Below are 22,226 nucleotides of genomic sequence, written 5' to 3' on the forward strand. Positions count from 1 at the left end.
AGCTGTTTAGGAGGAATTAATTTATACACTTGACATGCAAGAAGTAATGCAAATTTGTACAAAGATAAAGAGGTATGTTATTTATTAGCTTAAATTTGACAATAATGGTGAAAACCAGAGACGTTAAACCATGTCCATTGTTTTTTTTAACTTGAATTACTAATAAAAAGCTTTAAAAAAATAAAATAAAAATAAACTGTATTCAATGCTGCAAGATCTGGTAAAACTGCAAACAAGTAAGCAATAGGGTATGATTACAAGATGAATAACAACTAGCAGCCATGCTCCATGATAGAGACCATGTGCTCCTAGCTATAACGTGGTCTACTTCCTGACTAGGCCAAAAATATAACTGCCCCCAGACCCCTCCAGGGCCTAAACTACCTAAAGGTATGTAGAGATATGCTGATTGCCTGTGAAATACCCCCAGATGGGTCGAGATTGAACCTGAAAAACTGTGAATGGCTTCTCTGAATGGAAGATGGAGGCTAGAGTAGCCTCACTTCCCTTCTCTTTCCCATCAATACTTGTAACAGGAAAAAGGGAAGTAAGTAATAATCCCTAAATACTTCCTTGTGAAGGGAACTTGCTGCACCTGTTTTGGTCAGTAAGGTCAGGATTGCTAAACTTTACCTATAAACTAGCTAAACAGAAAGAAACTAACCTGCCAGAGCAGCAAATTATTTTATTTACTGTAGCAAACCATATTATTTACTGGGTAACATTTTGACCTTTGGGGGGGAAAGCTATCATTACTTCACTTATCTCTATTGGCATTATTTTAAAATAATTCTCAATTTTATAGTGTTTTTAATGTTACTTTAATGAGCCATGGTGGTGCAGTGATTAGAGTGCAGTACTGCAGGCTACTTCTGCTGACTGCTGGCTCCCTGGAATTTGGCAGTTCGAATCTCACCAGGCTCAAGGTTGACTCAGTCTTCCATCCTTCTGAGGTGGGTAAAATGAGGACCCAGATTGTTGGGGGCAATATGCTGACTCTGTAAACTGCTTAGAGAGGGGTGTAAAGCTCTATGAAGTGGTATATAAGTCTAAGTGCTATTGCTACTTCAATGCAATGAATCTAAGCACCTTACAAGTATAATAAAACATAGGATATACCAGAATAAATAGCAATCTAATCTATAAAATCATCATGTTTTTTGCTGTTAATTCATAAAAACATGATAAATAATAATATACACCTCCAAGGTATGTAACTGACACATCCCATTTATCTCAATGGCTTCTTTCACAGTTAGGTACTTTTAACTGATTTCTAAATATTAATAATGGAGAAACAGCTCATATTTCTAAGAGTATCTTGTTTCATAGTGGGAGTACCAATCTCGCCAGGGAGAAATGACAGATATTTTGTGGTATTTTACAATAATATTGTGTATTATTTATATTATGGTTGTGAATTCATTGGTAACTTTTAGTTTCACCAGTGCAATAGCATTTTTTTTAAAAAAAATACCTTGAATTATCTGAGCAAGAATTTCATAGAGTTTCATATTGAGCTCAGGAAAATATTGGGTGTTTTGAATACAAAATGATCCTTTAGATGCTTTAATAAAACTCATCTTATGAAAAATCACCATATAAAAAGTTGTTATCCTATGTTACATGTTTAAAATGTTAGATTCCTTTAAATGGTCTGACAGATTATTCTTTTTACTTCCTATTAAAATACTAATGTGACATTTTTATATCTGCTTTCCTTAATATAGATATATTTTAATGTCATGCAGAAATATGTCCTAAGCTAATATAAATTGACCACTTTTTCCCTGTGCAGCGAAAGGCAACAAGACAATCAATATACAAATGGCTGTCTATAAGAGCTTTTCAGAATATGCTTTAGTGAAGTGGGTGATATCATTTTCTATTCAATAATTTTTCTTTATAGTGTTCTCAGTTAGATAAAGAAATAATTTCAATAAAAGATTTCTAGTCAGGGCAACAAAAGTGAGGAAATTTATATACCATTCTTAGAATGACCAAATCATTCATATCCCTCACTTGAATTAAAAGGTCAGGTATAAAATAAGTAATGGCCTGAATCTAAGCTTAATCATACAGAAAACAATTTTCAATTGATCTCCTCTAAACAGGATCATAAAACTAAAACACAGTGTTAAACAGTACAAGGAATAAAACAGCATAAAATAGTAGAAGCACTTAAATATATTGAAACTATATTATTAAGCATTAAAGATGCTTAGTTGCATAGTTCTCCTTTGTGGTATTCCTGAGATAGGGTAAAAAAAAATATATCAAGATGACCGAGTCATGGCAGCCTAGTCAAAACTCTATCATTGTACATGTCTATACAAATAGGATTTTTCTTCTTGTTCTAGAAACATTAAGGCCCTTCAGGAACATAAAGCCTTCATTGCTTTCACTGGGTAAGTTTCTTTCTTTTTGGAGAAAGAGGTCTTAAATACGATTTTAAAAGTTTTAGAAAAATATTATTTTTTGGATTAAGCAGCAAAAAAAGTGGTTAGAATATGGATTTTGGAAAGTTTACAATGGATTAAAGGTGCAGATGAACTTGGAATTAAGGTTTTAAATTAATTCGAAGAATTCTTCCCACGGGAAATGATGATTGTGTTACTTTTAAGAAGAAACACGATAATCAGTCTTTGAAGGTTTGACACAAGAGGAAGCTAGAAAATAATATTATTAGAAAATAATAAATTCATCACATTAATAAAGAATGGAGCAAAAAGCTTTGATGGATATTTTGAATATTGGTTTTTGAAATACTTAATATACCGTGTTTCCCCGAAAATAAGACCCTGTCTTATATTTTTTTGAACCCCGAAATAAGTGCTTGGCCTTATTTTTGGGGATGTCTTATTATTTTGGGGTGTGTGGAACAAGACGGGGCTCCTCTTGCCATCTTACCTGATTTCCAGCTCTATCTCCCTAAACCTAACCATAGGAAATGGTGGGGACCGGCTGTGCATGCATTTAAATATTTTCAGGGCGGGTTTATTTTCAGGGGGGGCTTATTTTAGTGCATGCGCTCAAAAACCTGATTGGACTTATTATCAGGGGATGTCTTACTTTAGGGGAAACAGGGGTAGTAGATATGTCGTGCATATTCCGCTCAAAGTCCTGTAGACTGAGGTACTATAGAATACCTCAAATATATAAGTACATTGTTATGATCATACTATATATTCAATTGTGTCTGATTTGAGAGCCTACTATTGATTCTGTGGTGCTGTCCTGTGGTGCTGTTTCTCCTGCGCTCGACGATCCTTTTGTATCAAGGCTCTTTGGTTTCTCCAAGGTAGCTATGGGAAACATGATAGTTTAGTTACCATCCTGATGAGCTTGCTTTTCCATACTTGATTCATACTCATCATTGCCGTATAGCCTACTGCAATTCAACACTTTATTCTGGACCATGTATACTGCTTTGATCAATTTGCGATCTTAGGAAAATGAATTCTTGCAAACAATAGATCTCTTTACTTGTTTACTCAATTGTTATTCTGACATTTCCATTCCTCACAGTGTCTTGTATACATGAACTTGTATTTCTGATGTTCAAGATGGGGCCAAATTTCTCATTTTTTTCTTTAATCCTTTTGATCAGATGTCTTTTGATTTTTGAAAGGACAGTTGTATCATAAGCATATGATGATGTTCTTTCCTCTACTCTTTATTCCAATATTTGATTCTTCAGAAAAAAAGCACCAAACCTTATAGATATACATAAAACTCTAGTTACAAGAGTTGTGGTGGCGCAGTGGTTAGAATGCAGAACTGCAGGCTACTTCTGCTGACTGCTGTCTGCCTGCAATTTAGCAGATTGAATCTCACCAGGCTCAAGGTTGACTCAGCCTTCCATCCTTCCGAGGTGGGTAAAATGACGACCCAGATTGTTAGGGACAATATGCTGACTCTGTAAACCGCTTAGAGAAGGCTGTAAAAGCACTGTGAAGCGGTATATAAGTCTAAGTGCTAGTGCTATTGCTACAATTGGCAATTCTATACTAAGCATGAATTAAAGCTAACTTATAGCTAACTAAAGGTAAAACTAATTTCTTCCTACCTTGGAGGTAAATCAACATTTTTTATCTCCAATTGTTTGGTTTTTTTTTTATTTCCACGAATCCAAAATTGCTCTAGGTCAATTAATATTACCTTTCCTTCACTTTCTTAATGGACATAGAAATAAACTTTACCGCAAATTCCCTGAAAAATGTCATCTATTTCCTCTTTCTTGCATCTTCTTCCACAGCATGCAATCAGATTAAAGGATCAATGCCCACTTTGGTTTCTACTATACTTATTTAACAGGTGAATGAAGGGACTTGTTCATCAGCTCCCGAGTCATTGTACCATAGCACCAGAACAAAATCTTATATTGTATTGATCTGTTGCTACCATCAGAGTTGGCCAATCAAACCAAGACAAATTTGGTTCATTAGAAAGAAAGTAACTTTAGCAAAATGTATGTGAGAAAGAGGAAAGAGAAAAAAAGTAAGTAAAGCCGAAGCAGCAAGTTAAAAGTAAATGCTCATTGTAAAGTAACCTTGCTTTATTATATTATACTATATTAATTTATTTGATTCTTTTTATTAGTTTTATTGTTTTAAATGTGGTTTTAGATTCTGTAAGCCGCCTTGAGTCGCCATGGGCAAATAGGCGGCAATATAAATTGAATGAATGAATGAATAAATTGTTCCACTAGTTGGGAGCACAAAATTAACCTTGGCCAGTGTTGGAAAAGTTAACTTAATTGGACCTGGTTACTAACTGGAGGGTGACTACCTGGAAATTACAAAGTTGTAGACAACCCTGAGAAGTAAAATAAAAATGGTAATCTTGAAAAAGATAACTACAAGCATTTTTGTACTGTTAACCAAGGAAACTATTGGATATGTCCATAGAGCTTGACTTGAGGAAAAAATTATCTTAACTCAATCATGCTAAATTTAACTCTAGTGATGGGCTGAAATTAGAAAATGCTGGCTGGGGATTCTGGAAATTGTGATAGATACACATTTGAAGAAGGCAAACTTGCAAGAAGGCAGAGGTAAGGGATCCTCCCCCCCCTCTCCTTTTCAATGTTTTAAAGAACATCAACACAGATATTTTCTGAAGAGATTCTATTCCTCAGTTCTAACCTACTATTGATTCATTTATTTGTATGCCATTCTTCTTAATAAGGGAGCCACCAATCTAAGCTATATCCAATCTAGCTAGTACAGACACTGTCAAACTCGCGGCCCACGGGCTGGATGTGTCACGAGCGGGCCACGCCCATGCCCAGTTTAGCAAAGAGGGAAAAGTTACATCACATGGTGACGCTGTGACGACACGAGTTTGACACCCCTGAGCTAGTAGATAACTTTTTTGCATTGACCATGTTGTGAACACAAGTACCAAAAAGGCAAGAATTGCATCACAGTGCATATTTTTTTCATTTATCCACCCTTGTTCCCCGCCTCCCATTCCCATCCCATGGATGACTGTGGCTACCTTTAGATCACACAATAATTAATGGCATTACCTGCAGATATCTAGTTGGGCCTCATAGGTCGTTCCCTCACAGACAATCAGAAAGACAAATTTGATTTGTCCAGATAATTTGGGTCCATAGTGGATCTTGAACTAATTGCATCTTCAGCTGCCTCAGCCATGCTCAAGTGCCCAAAATGGTGCCCAGAAAGGAAGGGTGATTTCTGCTACTTCTTTTTTTTTCCAAAGAAAAAAATAGGTATGTCTGGTGACTGTGCTGTATTCCTTATTCAACTTACCTGATGAATATTTCCTGCATGCTTTTGGAGTACATTTTTGGGAGGGGTGTTTTGAATAATCCTAATATTTGATTTGATAAGATTTGAATAATCCTAATAAACAATTGACCGGTTATGGATCTATGATATTTTTCAAAGCCAGCCCAGCTTCTTTGTTGTTGTTTTTTATGCAGCAATAAATGCTTATAATTTGTAAAGGTGGTGGAAGAAGCAAAATATTATACATTAACAAATATATAATGCATTTGTTGACTATTATAAATAAACCTTTAACTTTGCAAACCAAATATATAATTTGCCTACAATTAACGGTAAATGAAATATTACTAAATTAAATTCATTTGAAATTAAGATGTACATGAAGTAAACGTATTATTAGGGAAACCTGCATTTGATAAAAGGAAACATTAAAACAAATATATGCTTCAAAGATGGTTTGTTTATATTTCTACATAAATTCAAGGAAAGGATTTTTATTTGAAATAGTTACTGTGTCAACTTACAGGAAACGATACGATCTCTTTCATGCAATTAGGGACAATACCTCTACGGCAAAATATGTCTAGCAAGGATTGTATTGACTTTGATGCATGCAACATAGGGCAAAGGTTTGTGTGCTGATGAGAACAAAAACAACAAGGAATTAAAACTGGTGGGAAAATAACAGGGCTGACCAAAAAGAAGCAGATAGACATGTCATAAAAAGAATGTTACAAAAGGGCAATTGTCTTTTATTCCATCTTACAATTATCTTAGTGGGAATTCAGTAGACCACAGTTCATATATATCAATCAAAATCATAGGAACATCTGGTTAGGAATTCTATCACAAGCTTTTGATGACATTTCAGATAAAATAGGCCATGAAATTGAGTTAGTGTCACTGAGTGTTGAAGCTTTACCATGATATATTGTCCCAATTCAGATTTTAAACATGGAAAGTACAGGTAGTCCTCAACTTATGACCATAATTGAGCCCAAAATTTATGTTGCTAAGTGAGACATTTGTTAAGCGAGTTTTACTCCATTTTACGACCTTTCTTGCCACAGTTGTTAAGTGAATCACTCCTATTGTCAAGTTAGTACCACGGTTGTTAAGTGAGTCTGGCTTCCCTGTTGACTTTGCTTGTCCAGAAGGTCACAAAAGAGGATCACCCCAGGACACTGCAACTGTCATAAATATGAGTCAGTTGCCAAGCGTCGGAATCTTGATCACACGGGCATGAAGATGCTACAACAGTTGTACGTGTGAAAAATGGTCCTAACTCACTTTTTTCAGTGATGTTGTAACTTTGAATGGTCACTAAATGAACTGTTGTAAGTCGAGGACTACCTGTATGTCAGAAAGTAGTGCATTTGTTTATTCTATCTCTACCTGTTTACATTTTAAATAATGTATCCAAACGTGCTAAAAAAGATTGGAGAACTTTACATTAAGCCATATAAATGACCTGCACGTCACGTGGGAGTTTTTTTGTGAAAAACCATACAATAGACTAGATCAGGGGTGTCAAACACGATTTCATTGAGGGCTGCTCAGGGTTGTGTTTGACTTCGGGGGACCGGGTGGTGGGGCTGGCCAGGGTGGACATGGCCAGCTCAACATCACTCAAGTCGGGGTCACCTGTGGTGGCCTGAGCGTTCTGCCAGCGAACGTTTTCACTGGCAGAGGCACTGCAGGCCCTTGAGTTTGACTTCCCTGTTCTAAATTCACAAAACACATCAAGCGAAACCAGCCTATAGCAGTGATGGCAAAACTTTTTGCCATCGTGTGCCAAAAGTGGGAGCAGTGTGGGGGAGTCACGTGTGTGTGTGCCCACACCCATAATGCAATGCCCCTGCCCCCCCACGAACCCCCCTGCGCTGCCTCACCCCCCCCCCCGTGCACATGCACACGACTCCCCTATGCCCCCGTTTCGGACCTAGCAGGCATCTGTGAAGCCTCCGGAGGCTGGAAACAGCTCATTTCCGGACTTCCGGTAGGCCTGTTTTTCATCCTCCCTAAACTCCAGAGGCGTTCCAAAGTGCAGAGTTCCAGACACAAATTATTACTAAAATCTGATAAAAAAAAAAAAACAATTTAAAATGGATTTGGATAAAATACAATTTAAAAGGAATGTTTCTAGTGTATTTTAGAATCTGGAAGGCTTTATTCATGTACAATAAATGGCAGAAGGTTTCGTTTTTCCTGTATACTGCTGCTGCCATCTAATGGTGATTTGGATTTTTGCAGCTTAGATATCTCAGGTGTGCCTAGAAATGACTTAGAAAAGGGCCAAATCAGAGGTGGGTTTCAGCAGGTTCTGACCAGTTCTGGAGAACCGGTAGTGGAAATTTTGAGTAGTTCAGAGAACCGGTAGTAAAAATTCTGACTGGCCCCATCCCCATCCTGATCAGGAGGAAATGGGGATTTTGCAGTATCCTTCCCCTGTCACACCCACCAAGCCACGCCAATCAAGCCACGCCACGCCTACCAAGCCACATCCACAGAACCAGTAGTAAAGAATTTTTGAAACCCACCACTGGGCCAAATCCTTTCCCCACAAGTCATCCATGTTCATTGCCATAGATCTGTTGGGGCCCTTTTCTAAACAAAGCGCTCAGTTACACCAGTCTGGATGTTGCTGATTTCCCATAATTGCCTGGGAAAATCAGGACAAAATTGATGGATGATCTGTCTCTTCACTTCCAGCCCAGTTCTACTTAAGAGCGGCCTGTCAGTCTAACAAAGCAATTATTCTTTTGTAACTCATGCAGTCAAGAAATTACATGAAGTGGTGTCTCTGATGGAAGAATGCTTTTCTATCTGGGTTACTTTGCACTGCAGCAACTTGGAATGCAATGCTATAAATACTTTTCAAAAGTATAACTCACCAGGCATGGCTGCTGTATGGAATATGAGAGTCAAAGACTAATGTCATATCAAATTTGGAGACCTTCCTCCTCACCCTGACCCCACCCAGCCCTATTTGCCAATGTTCCCAACCCGAGATTAACACTGTAGAATGGATTTCTGCAAAATAGAATCTTAAAACTGTGTACCTGCAATGGAGAAGTAGCAGTTCTAGTAACAGTAGCAATAGTTCATTTATTATGCCTTTACAACAAGTGTAGCACAAACACAGGGATAAAATTCAGCAGGTTCTGACAGGTTCTGGAGAACTGGTAGCGGAAATTTTGAGTAGTTCAGAGAACCGGCAAATACCATCTCTGGCTGGCCCCAGAGTGGGATGGGAATGGAGATTTTATAATATCCTTCCCCCAGGAGTGGGGAGGGAATGGGGAATTTGCAGTATCCTTCCCCTGCCACGCCCACCAAGCCATGTCGACCAAGCCACACCATGCCCACCAAGCTACGTCCACAGAACCGGTAGTAGAAAAATTTCACCACTGCACAAACACAATTGAAAAATATTAAACTAAACTAAAAAGTTTTATGATGTATATTAATACTTTCTGTCTTTTCAAAATGACAAGCAAGGATTTATTTTTTAAAAAAGCAATTTCATGGGGGGCAATGAAAAAGAAGACACTTTACCGCTATTTAAAAAATTTAAGTGCTCCAAATCCTGGTGGGAAGACTGCTCCAAAGAGCCCAAGTTATGTCAGAAAAAGTTCTAAATGTTGACATGGTTAGTCAAGAATGCTGTAAAACACCCATAGAAAGTGCCCTAATTTTAAATATATACCTAGGGGAAAAAAATAATGGAAAGAAAATCCAACTCCTATTTTTATTTAACAAAACCCCAACAAATTCTTAAGTGACGCTCAGAAATATAACTTCCTTTGGCACTGAGAAAGAAACTCTTCTAATTTTTAAATACTATCCTTTCTTTGCTTTCTGGACAATCCCACAAATCTGCTGTAGCAATTGCTTGTATTCCAGCTATTAAACACACACACACACACACCAGTGGTGGGTTGCCTCTGGTTCGGACCGGTTCGCAAGAACCGGTAGTAAATGTCATTATCAGCGATCTGCACACACGTTGTGAACCGGTGGTAAAGGTAAGCAGAACCCACCCCTGACATGCACACACATTCTCACCTCCCACCCCAAATCCAACGTCACAAGAACCCTCCTACTTACTTTTAGAAGTAATATTTTACTAGCCAACTATTCCTACCGTCTCTTTCCTGTCCTTTAGCCAGTTGCCTCTTCAGGGGAAGATCTGACCTTATAACTCACCCTAAGCTCAGTTAAGAGTCTTTGGAGAAGGGCTTTACCAAAGGACCTGCAGAAGCACAGTGTATAGTATCAGCTGGATCAGGTCCATCTCCATGCATGTTCATACTCTTCAACAATGCTTCTTCACCTCTTCAGGCATAGAAGGTAACACAAGGGATGGAAAGAGAGGGATCGCTGGCCTACCACCCAGTCAGTGGTAGGAGGGCCTGGATGGTATAGGGCAGCACGTCTCTCAGGACTCTTTGCAGGTGTTTTATTGTCCTAGCACTGTGGTGGTGAACCTATGGCACGCGTGCCACAGGTGGCATGCAGAACCCTCTCTGCGGGCACCCCAGCCTTCACCCCAGCCCAGCTCCACCATGCACGCGTGCCTCCCACCGGTCAGCTGGTCTTCGGGTTTCTGCCGCACATGCGTCGGGGACGGGGCGCATATGGGGGACGCATGCACATGCGTTGGGGCGGGCATATCCGCAGGGGGCACTGGCATTGCATTTTGAGAGTTCAGGCCAGTGGTGAAATCCATTTTTTTTTACTACCGGTTCCGTGGGCGTGGTTTTGTGGGTGTGGCATGGCTTTGTGGGCGTGGCTTTGTGGGCATGGCAGGGGAAGGATACTGCAAAATCTCCATTCCCACCCCACTCCAGGGGAAGGATACCGCAAAATCCCCATTCCCTCCCCACTCTGGAGCCAGCCAGAGGTGGCATTTGCTGGTTCTCTGAACTACTCAAAATTTCCGCTACCGGTTCTCTAGAACCTGTTAGAATCTGCTGGATTTCACCCCTGGTTCGCACGTATGCTTTGGGCACTCAGTGCCAAAAAGATTAGCCATCACTGTTTTAGCAGATGGGGGGTAAAGTTCTGGCCTAGGGAATGAAGTGGTATACCAGCAAAAGCATGACTGGGTGCTTGTTAAATGTTGATTGGCCTGGTAGGAGAGACAAGATCCTGGGTTTCAGGGAGTCCCCACAGGCTGGCTGCACTGGAGATGGCCTCACAAGCAGGGAGGATTCCATGTCTCCTCTGTTATAGTTTCTAGAATAAAAAAAAATGTTTTATCTTGCTTTCCTCATTTTGCACCAGCTGCTGCTCTGGTCCTCCTCTATTGCCTGCCTGTTTTTATGTATTCAGACATGCAGAGAAGAACAACAGAATAAGAGTTAGAAGGGAGGAGCCGCAAAGGTGTGAGAAGAATGAACACAAGGGACCAGCAGTGGCGGCAGGAAAAGTTGTTGTTCAAAGCAAAGTGTGTGGTGTATACCTTCTCACATCTTTTTTTTATTTTTGACTATATCTGAACAATAAAAACACCACCTCCTCTTCAAAGCTTTCTCATCTTGCTATATCCACTCTAGAGAGTTCTTTTAAAGAGGAGCCCAATACTGTGCTCTCATATCAGTCTCTCTTCCACACTCCATGGAAACAAGTGCATAAGAAACTGCAGTTTACTCTGACATTACTCAAAGAACAGAAGAAGAATTTCTAATAGCAAATTGCTGGAAAAGTTGATCAGATAGGATCACAACTAGCAATTTCTAGCAATCCTGGAGAATTTAGCACCTAGGTTAAGGCATCCTGGACCTCACTAAACATTTTTAAGAGGTGGATGATGTTACTATCTGGCTGGTCATATAATGCTTAGACATATGCAGCGTAGGGTATCAGAAGGAAAGAAGTTACCTTGGTAACAGAAAAGGAAGGCCGTTGATCAGTAAAGAGCAGCTGGAATGGAAAAGAGAGAGGCAGTACTGATAAGAGAGAGAAACTAAAGCAATTACTTGAAGGAGAGAGAACAGTCAGAAAAGGAGAGCAAACGATTGAAACATTTGTGGGGTATGGTTTTCAAAAAGAGTAAGTGGCAGTTTCTGAGACAAAAAGGGGGGGGGGAGGAAGCATAGAGATCTGCTGATGATTTCAGCTAAAAGGAAAGTTTGAGGAACGGTGATTGTAAACCAAAAACTAGTGGCAGTGTGACAATCTATGTTTAGTCTTGGTTTCATTGTGACTGTTCATATATCCATGCAGGGATCCAAACACTTTGAACTAATTCTGCTGATAAAAAGGTAAAGGTAAAAGTTCCCTTTGCACATATGTGCTAGTCATTCTCGACTCTAGGGGGCAGTGCTCATCTCCATTTCAAAGCTGAAGAGCCAGCGCTGTCCGAAGACTTCTCCATGGTCATGTGACTGGCATGAGTAAATGCCAAAGGCGCAAGGAACGCTGTTACCTTCCCCCAAAGGTGGTCCTATTTTTTCTACTTGCTTTTTTTTATATACATGCTTTCAAACTGCTAGGTTGGCAGAAGCTGGGATAAGTAACGGGAGCTCACCCCGTTACGCAGCACTAAAGATTCGAACCGCTGAACTGCCGACCTTTCAATCGACAAGCTCAGTGTCTTAGTCACTGAGCCACCGCATCGCTAATTCTGCTGATAAGAAGCTGAGGAAACAGCATTGTTTAGTTTCTTATAGGAAGTGTTCTCATGGGATATAGAAGGTGGGAGCATAGATGCTGAAATGGTATTAGGGACATTTCCAGAGGAATTGAAGTGGAGTTGTGTAAATGGCTGGCACCTAAGTCAAACCTAGAGAGCTAAAGATCCAATGGTATTATCAACCCAGAGAAAAGACATTTACCAACCTGAATTACAGATGAAACAACTGCAGGGGATTGGCGCAACTCTGTTTTTTTTATATATATATAAAGATGGTAATTTGGGTCTCTATACAGTGGAATATTGAATCCCACATTAACATATTTACTGCTTGTATTCTGCTAAGGTTTTATTGAACCCTAAAGTAAGAAAGCATTCACACAGGCCACAATACATCATAGCTCTGTCAATTTGCTTTGCAAGACAGATTTAGATCTGTCATCCAGAGTAAGATGAATCAAAAAGGTCCCAGAAGAGTTTTTGTGACCCAAAATCTTAAGCCCACTTGCACAGAGATACAGACCAAGGCTGTTTGTGTTATGGCATCAGAAGTTGAGTGAGGGATTCATTCTCTTGTTTTTGGAAATTTGGATTGTCTAGAGTCAAAATTTAGATCTTTGTAAAGACACACACTTTGCTCCATATAGATAGACCTCCAGTCTGAATGGAAATACATATAGTATATATAACAGTGTATATAACAAATGCATATATGTATAACAGTTTATATAACAGTGTATACCCTTATTTCTTCTTTTATCATGCAGATTTTTAAAATTATATTTCAAATAGTTTGAAATCCATTTCACAGGTTTGGTAGTAAAATAAAAGAGATTATTTACAATCAACAATCCTATGGGCTCTATGGAGTTATGGGTTCATAGGATTCTCTATTGATATAATCCAGGGGTCGGCAACCTTATACACTCAAAGAGCCACAAAGGTCCTAACTGGCAGCCCCCATTCAATTCTGGAGCTGACCGAAAGTCCAGTTTATTTATTTATTTATTTTATTTTTAAAATTTTTATACCGCCCCCTCTCCTGAAGGACTCGGGGCGGTGAACAGCCAAAATTAAAAACACACAATACAAACATTAAAATACTATAAAACGAAATTAAATTTATCTTTGGCTTCCCCAATTTAAAACCCCTTACCCATAAAATTCCCCAATTAAAAGATTTTTAACCCAGCCCGGCTTGCTGAAATAAAAAAGTATTCAGGGCCCAGCGGAAGGTACGGAGGTCCAGGATCAGTCGTATCCCTGGGTTCCCCCACCATAGAGACTCCTCCTACTGCAGCGTCCTTTTTCCTCTGCTGACTGGAAGTCCACTTCCCTCACCATAGAGTCTCTTCCTGGCGTGGCGTCCTTTTTCCTCCACCTGTCCTAACCGAAAGCCCTATCAATTGTGGAACCGACCAGCGACAGGGAGCCGCAGCAGAGGAATGAAAGAGCCACATGTGGCCCCAGAGCCGCAGGTTGCTGACCCCTGGTATAGTCAACCTACAACCAGAAAATCATCCAATATGGAATTCTGATAAATACTATGGGTCATCTATCATTTCTAGAAGCCTCATTTCTTTTCATCCTCAGAGAGATATCTTTGTTGCACCAAGAACAAGGTAGCATTTTGTTATGGTGTGCACAAATAATATAATAATAATATGCATAATAATATAATCATACCAATGCCTTACGTGACTTATATATTTGCATCAGACACCCTACTGTAATGCAGTGTAATGTATACCTTTATTCTGGCCTCATTGAGGTTGGTCAGTGATAACTCTCTACATTCTGTATTATATGCATCTTGATATTCTAATTTTCTTTCATTTCTGTAATAACTCCAGGCTCTGAAATAAAAAGGATTGCTTGGCACAAGAACAAAACTTTCCAAGCTTTGGTTTCTTATTCATTGCAAGTCTAGCATAGAAAATGCCTATTTTGAAAACTGTGCTTTATTACAAAATATTGGCTATAGCTATGAAGCTCCTTTTAAACAGGAACTAGAATTAGCTTACTTGTTGCAGGCTTATAAGAAAAAAAGAACATATTCAATCTTCAGTACAATTTATATCACATATGCAATATAAAGTCATTAGTATCCTGGACTTGGAGGCATTTTTGATAATTTTCTGCAATTCAGGGGATGTTTCTTCAAGTGTGGAATAGGATAGCTAGAACATAAAGAGGATTATTTCTGACCAAACCAACCTTAATAATATAATTGTGCCTTTAATTAATTGGCTTGTGAAGAGGATGAGATTGTCAAAAGTTTGTTTCAATGTGTAAAATGAAGATAAATCATTGTACTGCATCTGCATTGCTAAAAAAGATCTTCTGTATCAATGATTATTGGCCAAGATAGCAAAATAAATGAATATTTATTGCAGTCATCAGACCAGAAATAAAACCCCTGCCAAATACCAAATTTTAGCTATTAACAAGGAAGATAGAGGGAATAAATATTAGAGGCAGAATTTTTATCTTGAACATGGCAAGAATTGTTTCCTTGGTCTGAAGGAACCAAGAAAAGTGTATTATATTATTTTATTATTATATTATATTATTATATTATAATAATATTATATTATGGTAATTATATTATTATAATAATTATTATTATAAAGTCTTCCTAGTAATGAGGCCAATAGTCCACTAACAGGAGGGCATTTCATGATGAGTTACAACACCACCAACAATAAAAAATATTTCAGTGTTTTAAGCTTTTAACTATTATGTGGATTAACCCTTAAATACAAGGAAATGCATAAACGTCTTAAATATAAGGAAATGCATAAATATTTTTTCCTGGAGCATCTCTGAAAGTAATACAGTTGAGATAAAAAGCTGCAAAAAACTTGGAAGGTCAATATACAATTTAGACCAGAGACATTTTTGACAATAAATAGACAACAGTTTGGAAAAATTGCATGCTTTATTCTTTTATATGATAACAGCAGTAAGATTTCTGTATGCCAATGTTGGAAGGATTTAGCAATACCTACCATGGAACAGCGATTGTTAAATGGGATGGCAAAACTGATGCCTCTGATTAGAAAAAAGGTATTGGCCAAATTTAATACCAAATGGAAGCCCATTTTGGACTTTTTGTAGGAAACAAAAAAAATTGTAATCATAACATATGGATTTGATGACTATCGATATTTGTACATTAGTAAACGAAATGGATGTTATATTGTAATTGCAGAGCAAAAACTATGCCTGTTTATTTGCATCTGCTGTAAAAAGTAGTTGGAAGTCATTCTTTTTATCTATATTTTTGTTTTTCTTTATATTTTTTCTTTTATTTCTTCTCTGTGTTTTTTATTCTATTCTCTCTGTTCAGTGTTAGTTTTTTTTTAATTTTTACTTTAAAAAAATAATAAAGTTATATATAAATATAAGAGAGAAAGAAAGCTAGCCAATAGAAGCCCTCTTCTTATTTCTAAGATAGAAGTCTGTCTGAAAAGATTTTTCATAGTGGTTTCCCATAGGAGAAAGAGAATAGTCTGAAGGAACCGAGTCATGGAAATGCGATTTTTTTATGTCATCGCAATGCCAAAACGATATGAAGGAAATTAATATAAGGTTCCCATAAAATTATGCATTTTTATCAATCCATCAGAATAGAGCTGGAAGGGATCTTGGAGGTCTTCTCGTCCAACCTGTTCAAGCAGGAGATCCTGTACCATTTCAGATAGGTGGCTGGCCAGTCTTTTCTTTAAAACATCCAGTGATGAAGATTTATTTGACAATTTATTATAATTTTAAGGTGGTTTTTTTATTGAAAAGTTTTACAGAAAAAAATAGAATTTTCTTCCCCCGCCATGTTCCCCCCACCCTTTCCCTCCCCTCATCCCACCCTCCCCCCCAGACTTCCCAGAGCAAAATACAAGGTATTTCATTTAACAATCATAAAATAGATTAACCTACTTATCCTCAGACTACTAACTCCCCCCCAAAACCTTAACTCCACTATAGATAGCATAATACTTCTAATACTTAACCTTCATTCATAAGCTATTTGATATTTTCTTGTCTGATACCTATTTTGAATATAATCAATCCATTTTAAGGTGTTTTAATGTCAAATGTTCTCTGAGTAATTGACATAAAAGAATAACAAAAGGAATGACTATAACCCCAGTTTAGAAAAATCAAAGGATTGACAAATGAAGCTTTTGTTCTTTTATCAACTGGAAAGATGATAAGTGCTCATATGACATGCAGACTATGTATATCTATTTAGTTTGAATCTAGCAGGATTTTTTATGGGGTGGTGGTGGTGTGGTACTCCTATTTTTCCTGTCCATGATAGAACAAGTTATCCAGAGAAAGAAACAAGTCCAAGAAGTTCTTAAGTTCACCTATAAAAATGCGGTCAAACTTTGGTCATCTATGCTGTCCGTACAAGTACTTAAGTATTGCCAAGATGGAAGAAGCAATGGTCTAGGTTGTGCAAAGAATAATTAAGATGCTAAAGATGGATGAATACCATTTGCTACCTTCACTTTTAAGTTAAGATGTGATATTTCAGGATACCCTACAATCGTTGTGATGCATCTGGTAGAAAACTACGCATAAGGAGAAAGAATATGCTTCATTACCCTGACAACAGCAGAAACTGGACAAATGTCATGGCTAGATGGTACCATCTAGTGGTCATAACTGCTTGAGAAGAGGAACCAGTGCAGTGAAAATGCTCCTAGCAAAATGAAAATGCCATGTCGATGAATAATATGAATTGAATCAGCCTGGGTAATGTTTGTCTGTCTCTCTGTTGAAAAATGGTTTTCTGATGCAGAGGGTTACAACTAGAGTCCTGGATTTCAGCACACTGGAGCAAATTTCAACATCTTTATAGGAAATTATTATTTCTGCTTTGCCCATGAACATATTTAATCATATTAAGGTTATGTTTGTTGTTGGGGGTTGTTGTTTTTTTTGCTTTCATCCACTTGTATAATTATGCAGTAAATCCATTTAAATCACTGTATTTTGATAACCTGATTTAAACCATTTTGTTTTGTGAAAAAATGTTAAGTTTGGGTAGATCTGAACTAGATTGACCTGGCTGTTCAAAGACATTTTCAAAATTTGGTTGATTTTTCCTTGGTACAGTTAAGTTACACATTGACTATTCTGGTTTCTATAATTCTTTATTTTATTAATGCATTAACTGATTAATCTGTTAAACCTGGATGCTGAATTAATTTAAAATTAATTTAAATTTAGAAAACCTACCTTTAATTTAGCAAACATTGCTCAAATTCTATTGAATTTCAGAAACATCTTCAAACTCATAATGGGATAGCGTGGAGACTAGATAGAAAAGCTTCATAGCTTGGACATTTATTAGTATGTGTGTATGTATATTTCTGTGTGTGTGTGTATATACACACTTCACATTCACACGCATATTATGCTTTGGTAAAAGCCAAGTCATCAAATGCAATTAGAAAGAAGAAAACATTAACAACAATGACCAAATGAACAATAACAACAAAAATTGGGCTATACAAAGATCCACCCTTCAGCTCTGTACTAATGGCCAGATCTAATTTAATTTGACATCTTTCATGTGTCATCTGTTATGTTGCTGCCCGTCAAATTATATTTTTAACAGCTTCCACCTTTAAAAATTTACTAAAGCTCACTAAGACCTATATAATAGCAATAATTGGCAAGCAAAGGATTATTATCAGAAGCAGCTGTTGTTAACCAGCCTTCAACAAGAGAGTATTTTGGCAACAGGTGATAGATCTTAAAAACAAAAGTTAAAGATATATAATGTATGTGTATCATATATTCATGACATAATACTAATACTGTTGTGGAGGAAAGGCTTGTAATGCTCTGATGAGTCTGGAAGCTATGCTGGTGGTAATGTATTTCACCAGAAAGGTCACCCATGCCAAGCAGCTCTTAGCAGACTAAGCATATCCATTAACCCTTTTAATATAGTATAAAACAGAAAATGAATCATATACTGGGTTAGTCATCACCCAGGACCTCATCAGATGTTACAGTTCCTGTACATCTCTAAAAGGTTCTCAATGAAACTCAGATCTCTGTCCTAGCCCTGTAGGATTACTGGAAAAACAGTTTAGACTGGCCCTGCCCCCATCTATTCTCTGCCTCCCAAGTCCCAGCTGATTGGGAAGAAATGGGGATTTTGCAGTAACCTTTCCCTGGAGTAGGGTGGGAATGAAGATTTTACAGTATCCTTCCCCTGCCATGCCCACCAAGCCACGCCCACAGAACCGGTAGTAAAAGTTTTTGAAACCCACCACTGATCCACACATATATTATGCCCATATATTACAACACTAGCTAAAGAACCAGCAGCTGTGATTTCACATTTTTGTGCATTTAATAATAACAACATAACAAAGTAGCAACAATTATGCATTGGAATATTTATTTATTTATTTATTTATTTATTTATTTATTTTATTTTATTTATATACCGCCCTTCTCCAACAGGACTCAGGGCAGTGAACAGCCACGGTAAAACACAACGTATAAAATTTAAAAGCAGTTTAAAAGACATTAAATAATTTTGGCCATCAATTTAAAACAACTTAGTTAAAACCAATTACAAATTAAAACCGCAAGGATGGGATCAAGCCAGCCTGGCTAGATGAAATAGATGTGTTTTCAGGGCCCCACGAAAAGTCCGGAGGTCTGGTATCGTGCGTATCTCTGGGAGTAAGTCGTTCCAGAGGGCAGGTGCCGCCACAGAGAAGGCTCTCCCCCTGGGGGTCGCCAGCCGACATTGTCTTGCCGACAGCACCCTGAGGAGGCCCTCTCTGTGCAAGCGAACTGGCCGGTGGGAGGCTATTGGCGGCAGAAGGCGGTCTCGTAGATACCCCGGCCCTAAGCCATGGAGCTCTTTAAAGGTGGTCACCAACACCATGAAGCGCACCCGGAAGACCACAGGAAGCCAGTGCAGCTCATGCAGGAGAGGTGTCACATGGGAGCGTCCTGTCGCTCCCATAATCCCCCGCGCGGCCGCATTCTGGACCAACTGGAGCCTCCGGGTGCACCCCAAGGGGAGCCCCATGTAGAGAGCATTGCAGTAGTCCAGGCGGGAAGTGACGAGTGCCTGAGTGACCGTGCATAGGGAGTCCCGATCTAGAAAGGGATGCAACTGGCGTATCAGGAATATCCGCAAGAAATACCACTTCTCTGCAAGCAAGGACTGGTGAGACTACAAAACAGACTAAGTAATAGAAAATGAATAAACTAAAATACTCTGGGATTTTAGAATTCAACAGACAAGCACCTGCCACACAACATCTCAAACTTAACAATTGTTGGTAAGGAAGACAAAAGTCTGGATAATGGACACTGCAATACTTAGAGACAGCAGAATAGAACTGGAGTAAGTTATAAAATATAAAAACCTGCAAATAGAAGTAAAACTACTGTGGCAAAAAGAAAGCAAGAACAGTAAGAATTATAATAGGAGCCTTGGGTGTAATTACAAAACACCACTTGAACACCATTGGCATTGACAAAATCCCCATCAGTCAATTGCAAAAGGCAACTTTATCTGTTACAGATTACATCCTGCAATGATATCTTTAATACAGGTAATCATCGGGTTATGAATGTAATAGAGCCTGCCAATTGCATTCATAACTCAAGGGTTTCTGCTTACAAAAAAAAGTTGCCAGTTCCCCCGAATCTCGCCCCCGCCCCCCAAAATGCTAATACCTTGCTGGAATCTCAGGAAAAGATGGCTGCTTCTGAAAATCTGCCGCAAGGCTCTGCAATGGAGCAGCCTTCTCCTTCCAATCTCTTGAGCCTTGGAGATCTTGGAAAGGGAAATGAGCAATCAGTGATCAGGGTGGGTGGAGAAGAGAGGAGGCCCAAGCAGCTGTGGGGACCCCACGAGGTGGGAAGCAGAGTATGGAGTATCTTGGGGCAGGGTTGGGCTTCAGATCCTTTAGCAATGGGTTCGCTGCCCCATTGCTGGGTGGGCTTGGCCATGATGGGCATGGCCTAGTCAGCAGCCTGCACCATGGTGGACGGGTGTTTTTCGCCCTCTACAGGCGAAAACTGCTTCCCCCTGGCTCCGGAGGCCCTCCGGAGGCTGGAAACAGTCCCATTTGCAAACAGGTAGTAAAAGTAAGTAGAACCCACCCCTGGTCTAAACATATTGATGACTGTGAAACCAACCAATAACAATTCCACAATTTTTTAAAATAGTGAATTATGAAACCTGGTTCTCCTCTTTCTTCTCTCAACGCAGCAAATTTGTAAGACAGAACACACTTCTCGGGCAATCATTGCTAAAAGCATTATCTGCAACGACTGCTGAGACAACAGAAAGATTTTGCAAGACATTCATATTCCCCCTCAAATTACACTAAACTCTATTGTCACCTCTTGGACAGTAATCAAAAAACATAAGGGACTGTACCAAGATGCAAAGAGCTTTTTTAAGGAATGTGGTGCAAAAAACACAGACTGGCGGTTTTTAAACTTTTCAAGAAGATGTTTGCTTTTAATAAAATGGCAGCCTATCACAAATGCGTGATCCAAGAAGCCGAATACAGATTCCTTCTCAACACATTGAAAATCTCAGCCATGCAGCGTGAACGCATTAAGCTCCAACTGAGCTTCCATATACAGAGGGATAATGTGATGGAGGCCTATTATATTGTTTCCAAAGTCTTTAAAGCAGTGTTCCCAAACTTTTTCTTTATTACCCAAAACCACTTCTCAGAAAATCGTTATTTAAATTTCCCTGTTATGATTGGGTAATAAATTTGTGTATCTTTACCCCAAAAAAAAACTCACTTTTACCCAATTTGGGGTAATTTATTCAGGTTCGAGAAGTACCTTTTAAAAGAAATGTTTTTGTTGTGTAATGAGATGTTACTGAGGGAGAATCGGAGCCTCACAGCAAGATTATCATTGCCACCAATCCAGGCATTTCTACTTTTTATTTTCCCTATAAACAAAATGCTCTAAGTGAATATTAAAGGTATATAATTTACATCATAGTTGACATTTGCCCAGAATCCCTGCAGATAGTCACAATGACAGACTTTCATCGGTTAGTAATACTTTCCCTTTAAAAACAGGATGGGTGACTTTTTAGATGTAAGGATTACAGTGCAGTTCTGCATGGTGTACTTTCAGAATGTTTCCCAAGCCTTTGCAGCTGAAGGGCATAAAATGGAACAGATTCACAGAATTCCATTAATATGATATTTATGCAAAAACACAGGATGAAAGTTGACACCTATTTATATTAAACAAGTGTTATCCATCTATTGTTCCACATCCTATTCTACCTATATGCAGTGGTGGGATTCAAATAATTTAACAACGGGTTCTCTGCCCTAATGACTAGCTGAGTAGGCGTGGCCATGGTGGCCATGGCCAGGGGGTGACAGGCAGTATTTGGCCTCCTGCACCCCCCTGGGAGAAAATACAGGCCACGGGGGGATATACCGCCCCACCATGCCCTGTTTTGAGCCAGTAGGCCTCCCTGCACTTACCTGGGAAACAAAATGGGGCGCGTGGGGACTCCTGGAAGGGGTGGGGTGGAGCCCGCCAGCAATTTAACAACTGGTTTGCCCGAATAGGCCTGAACCGGCTGAATCCCACCACCGCCTATATGCCTAGAAGTTTTCTTCTTTGGGTACAAGATTTCATAACTGCTAAGCATTATACACTTCTGCTTATTTTGGCAAAGGTTTTTGTTCATACCTGTGGTCTGTGTCTCCTTAAGGATAACATTCTTTAAGAACCCACAGAGTTTTAAGCGCCATTCCTTAATAGTTCAACAATGTATATGTGAG

At 38.8% G+C, this 22,226-nt stretch overlaps 1 long non-coding RNA gene across 1 annotated transcript in view; it reads left to right on the top strand.

The window, feature by feature from the left end:
- The first annotated feature begins 351 nt into the window (after positions 1–351).
- Positions 352–22,226, top strand: part of LOC117679829 (uncharacterized) — a 36,842-nt gene continuing 14,967 nt past the window's right edge. Inside the window, exons 1-2 of the long non-coding RNA XR_004595465.3 lie at positions 352–390; positions 2,361–2,408. This is a non-coding gene — a long non-coding RNA (uncharacterized LOC117679829). The remainder of the gene's footprint in view (positions 391–2,360; positions 2,409–22,226) is intronic.

Source organism: Pantherophis guttatus, chromosome 7, assembly GCF_059756535.1.
Source record: "Pantherophis guttatus breed Tessera chromosome 7, ASM5975653v1, whole genome shotgun sequence".
Classification (NCBI taxonomy): domain Eukaryota; kingdom Metazoa; phylum Chordata; class Lepidosauria; order Squamata; family Colubridae; genus Pantherophis; species Pantherophis guttatus.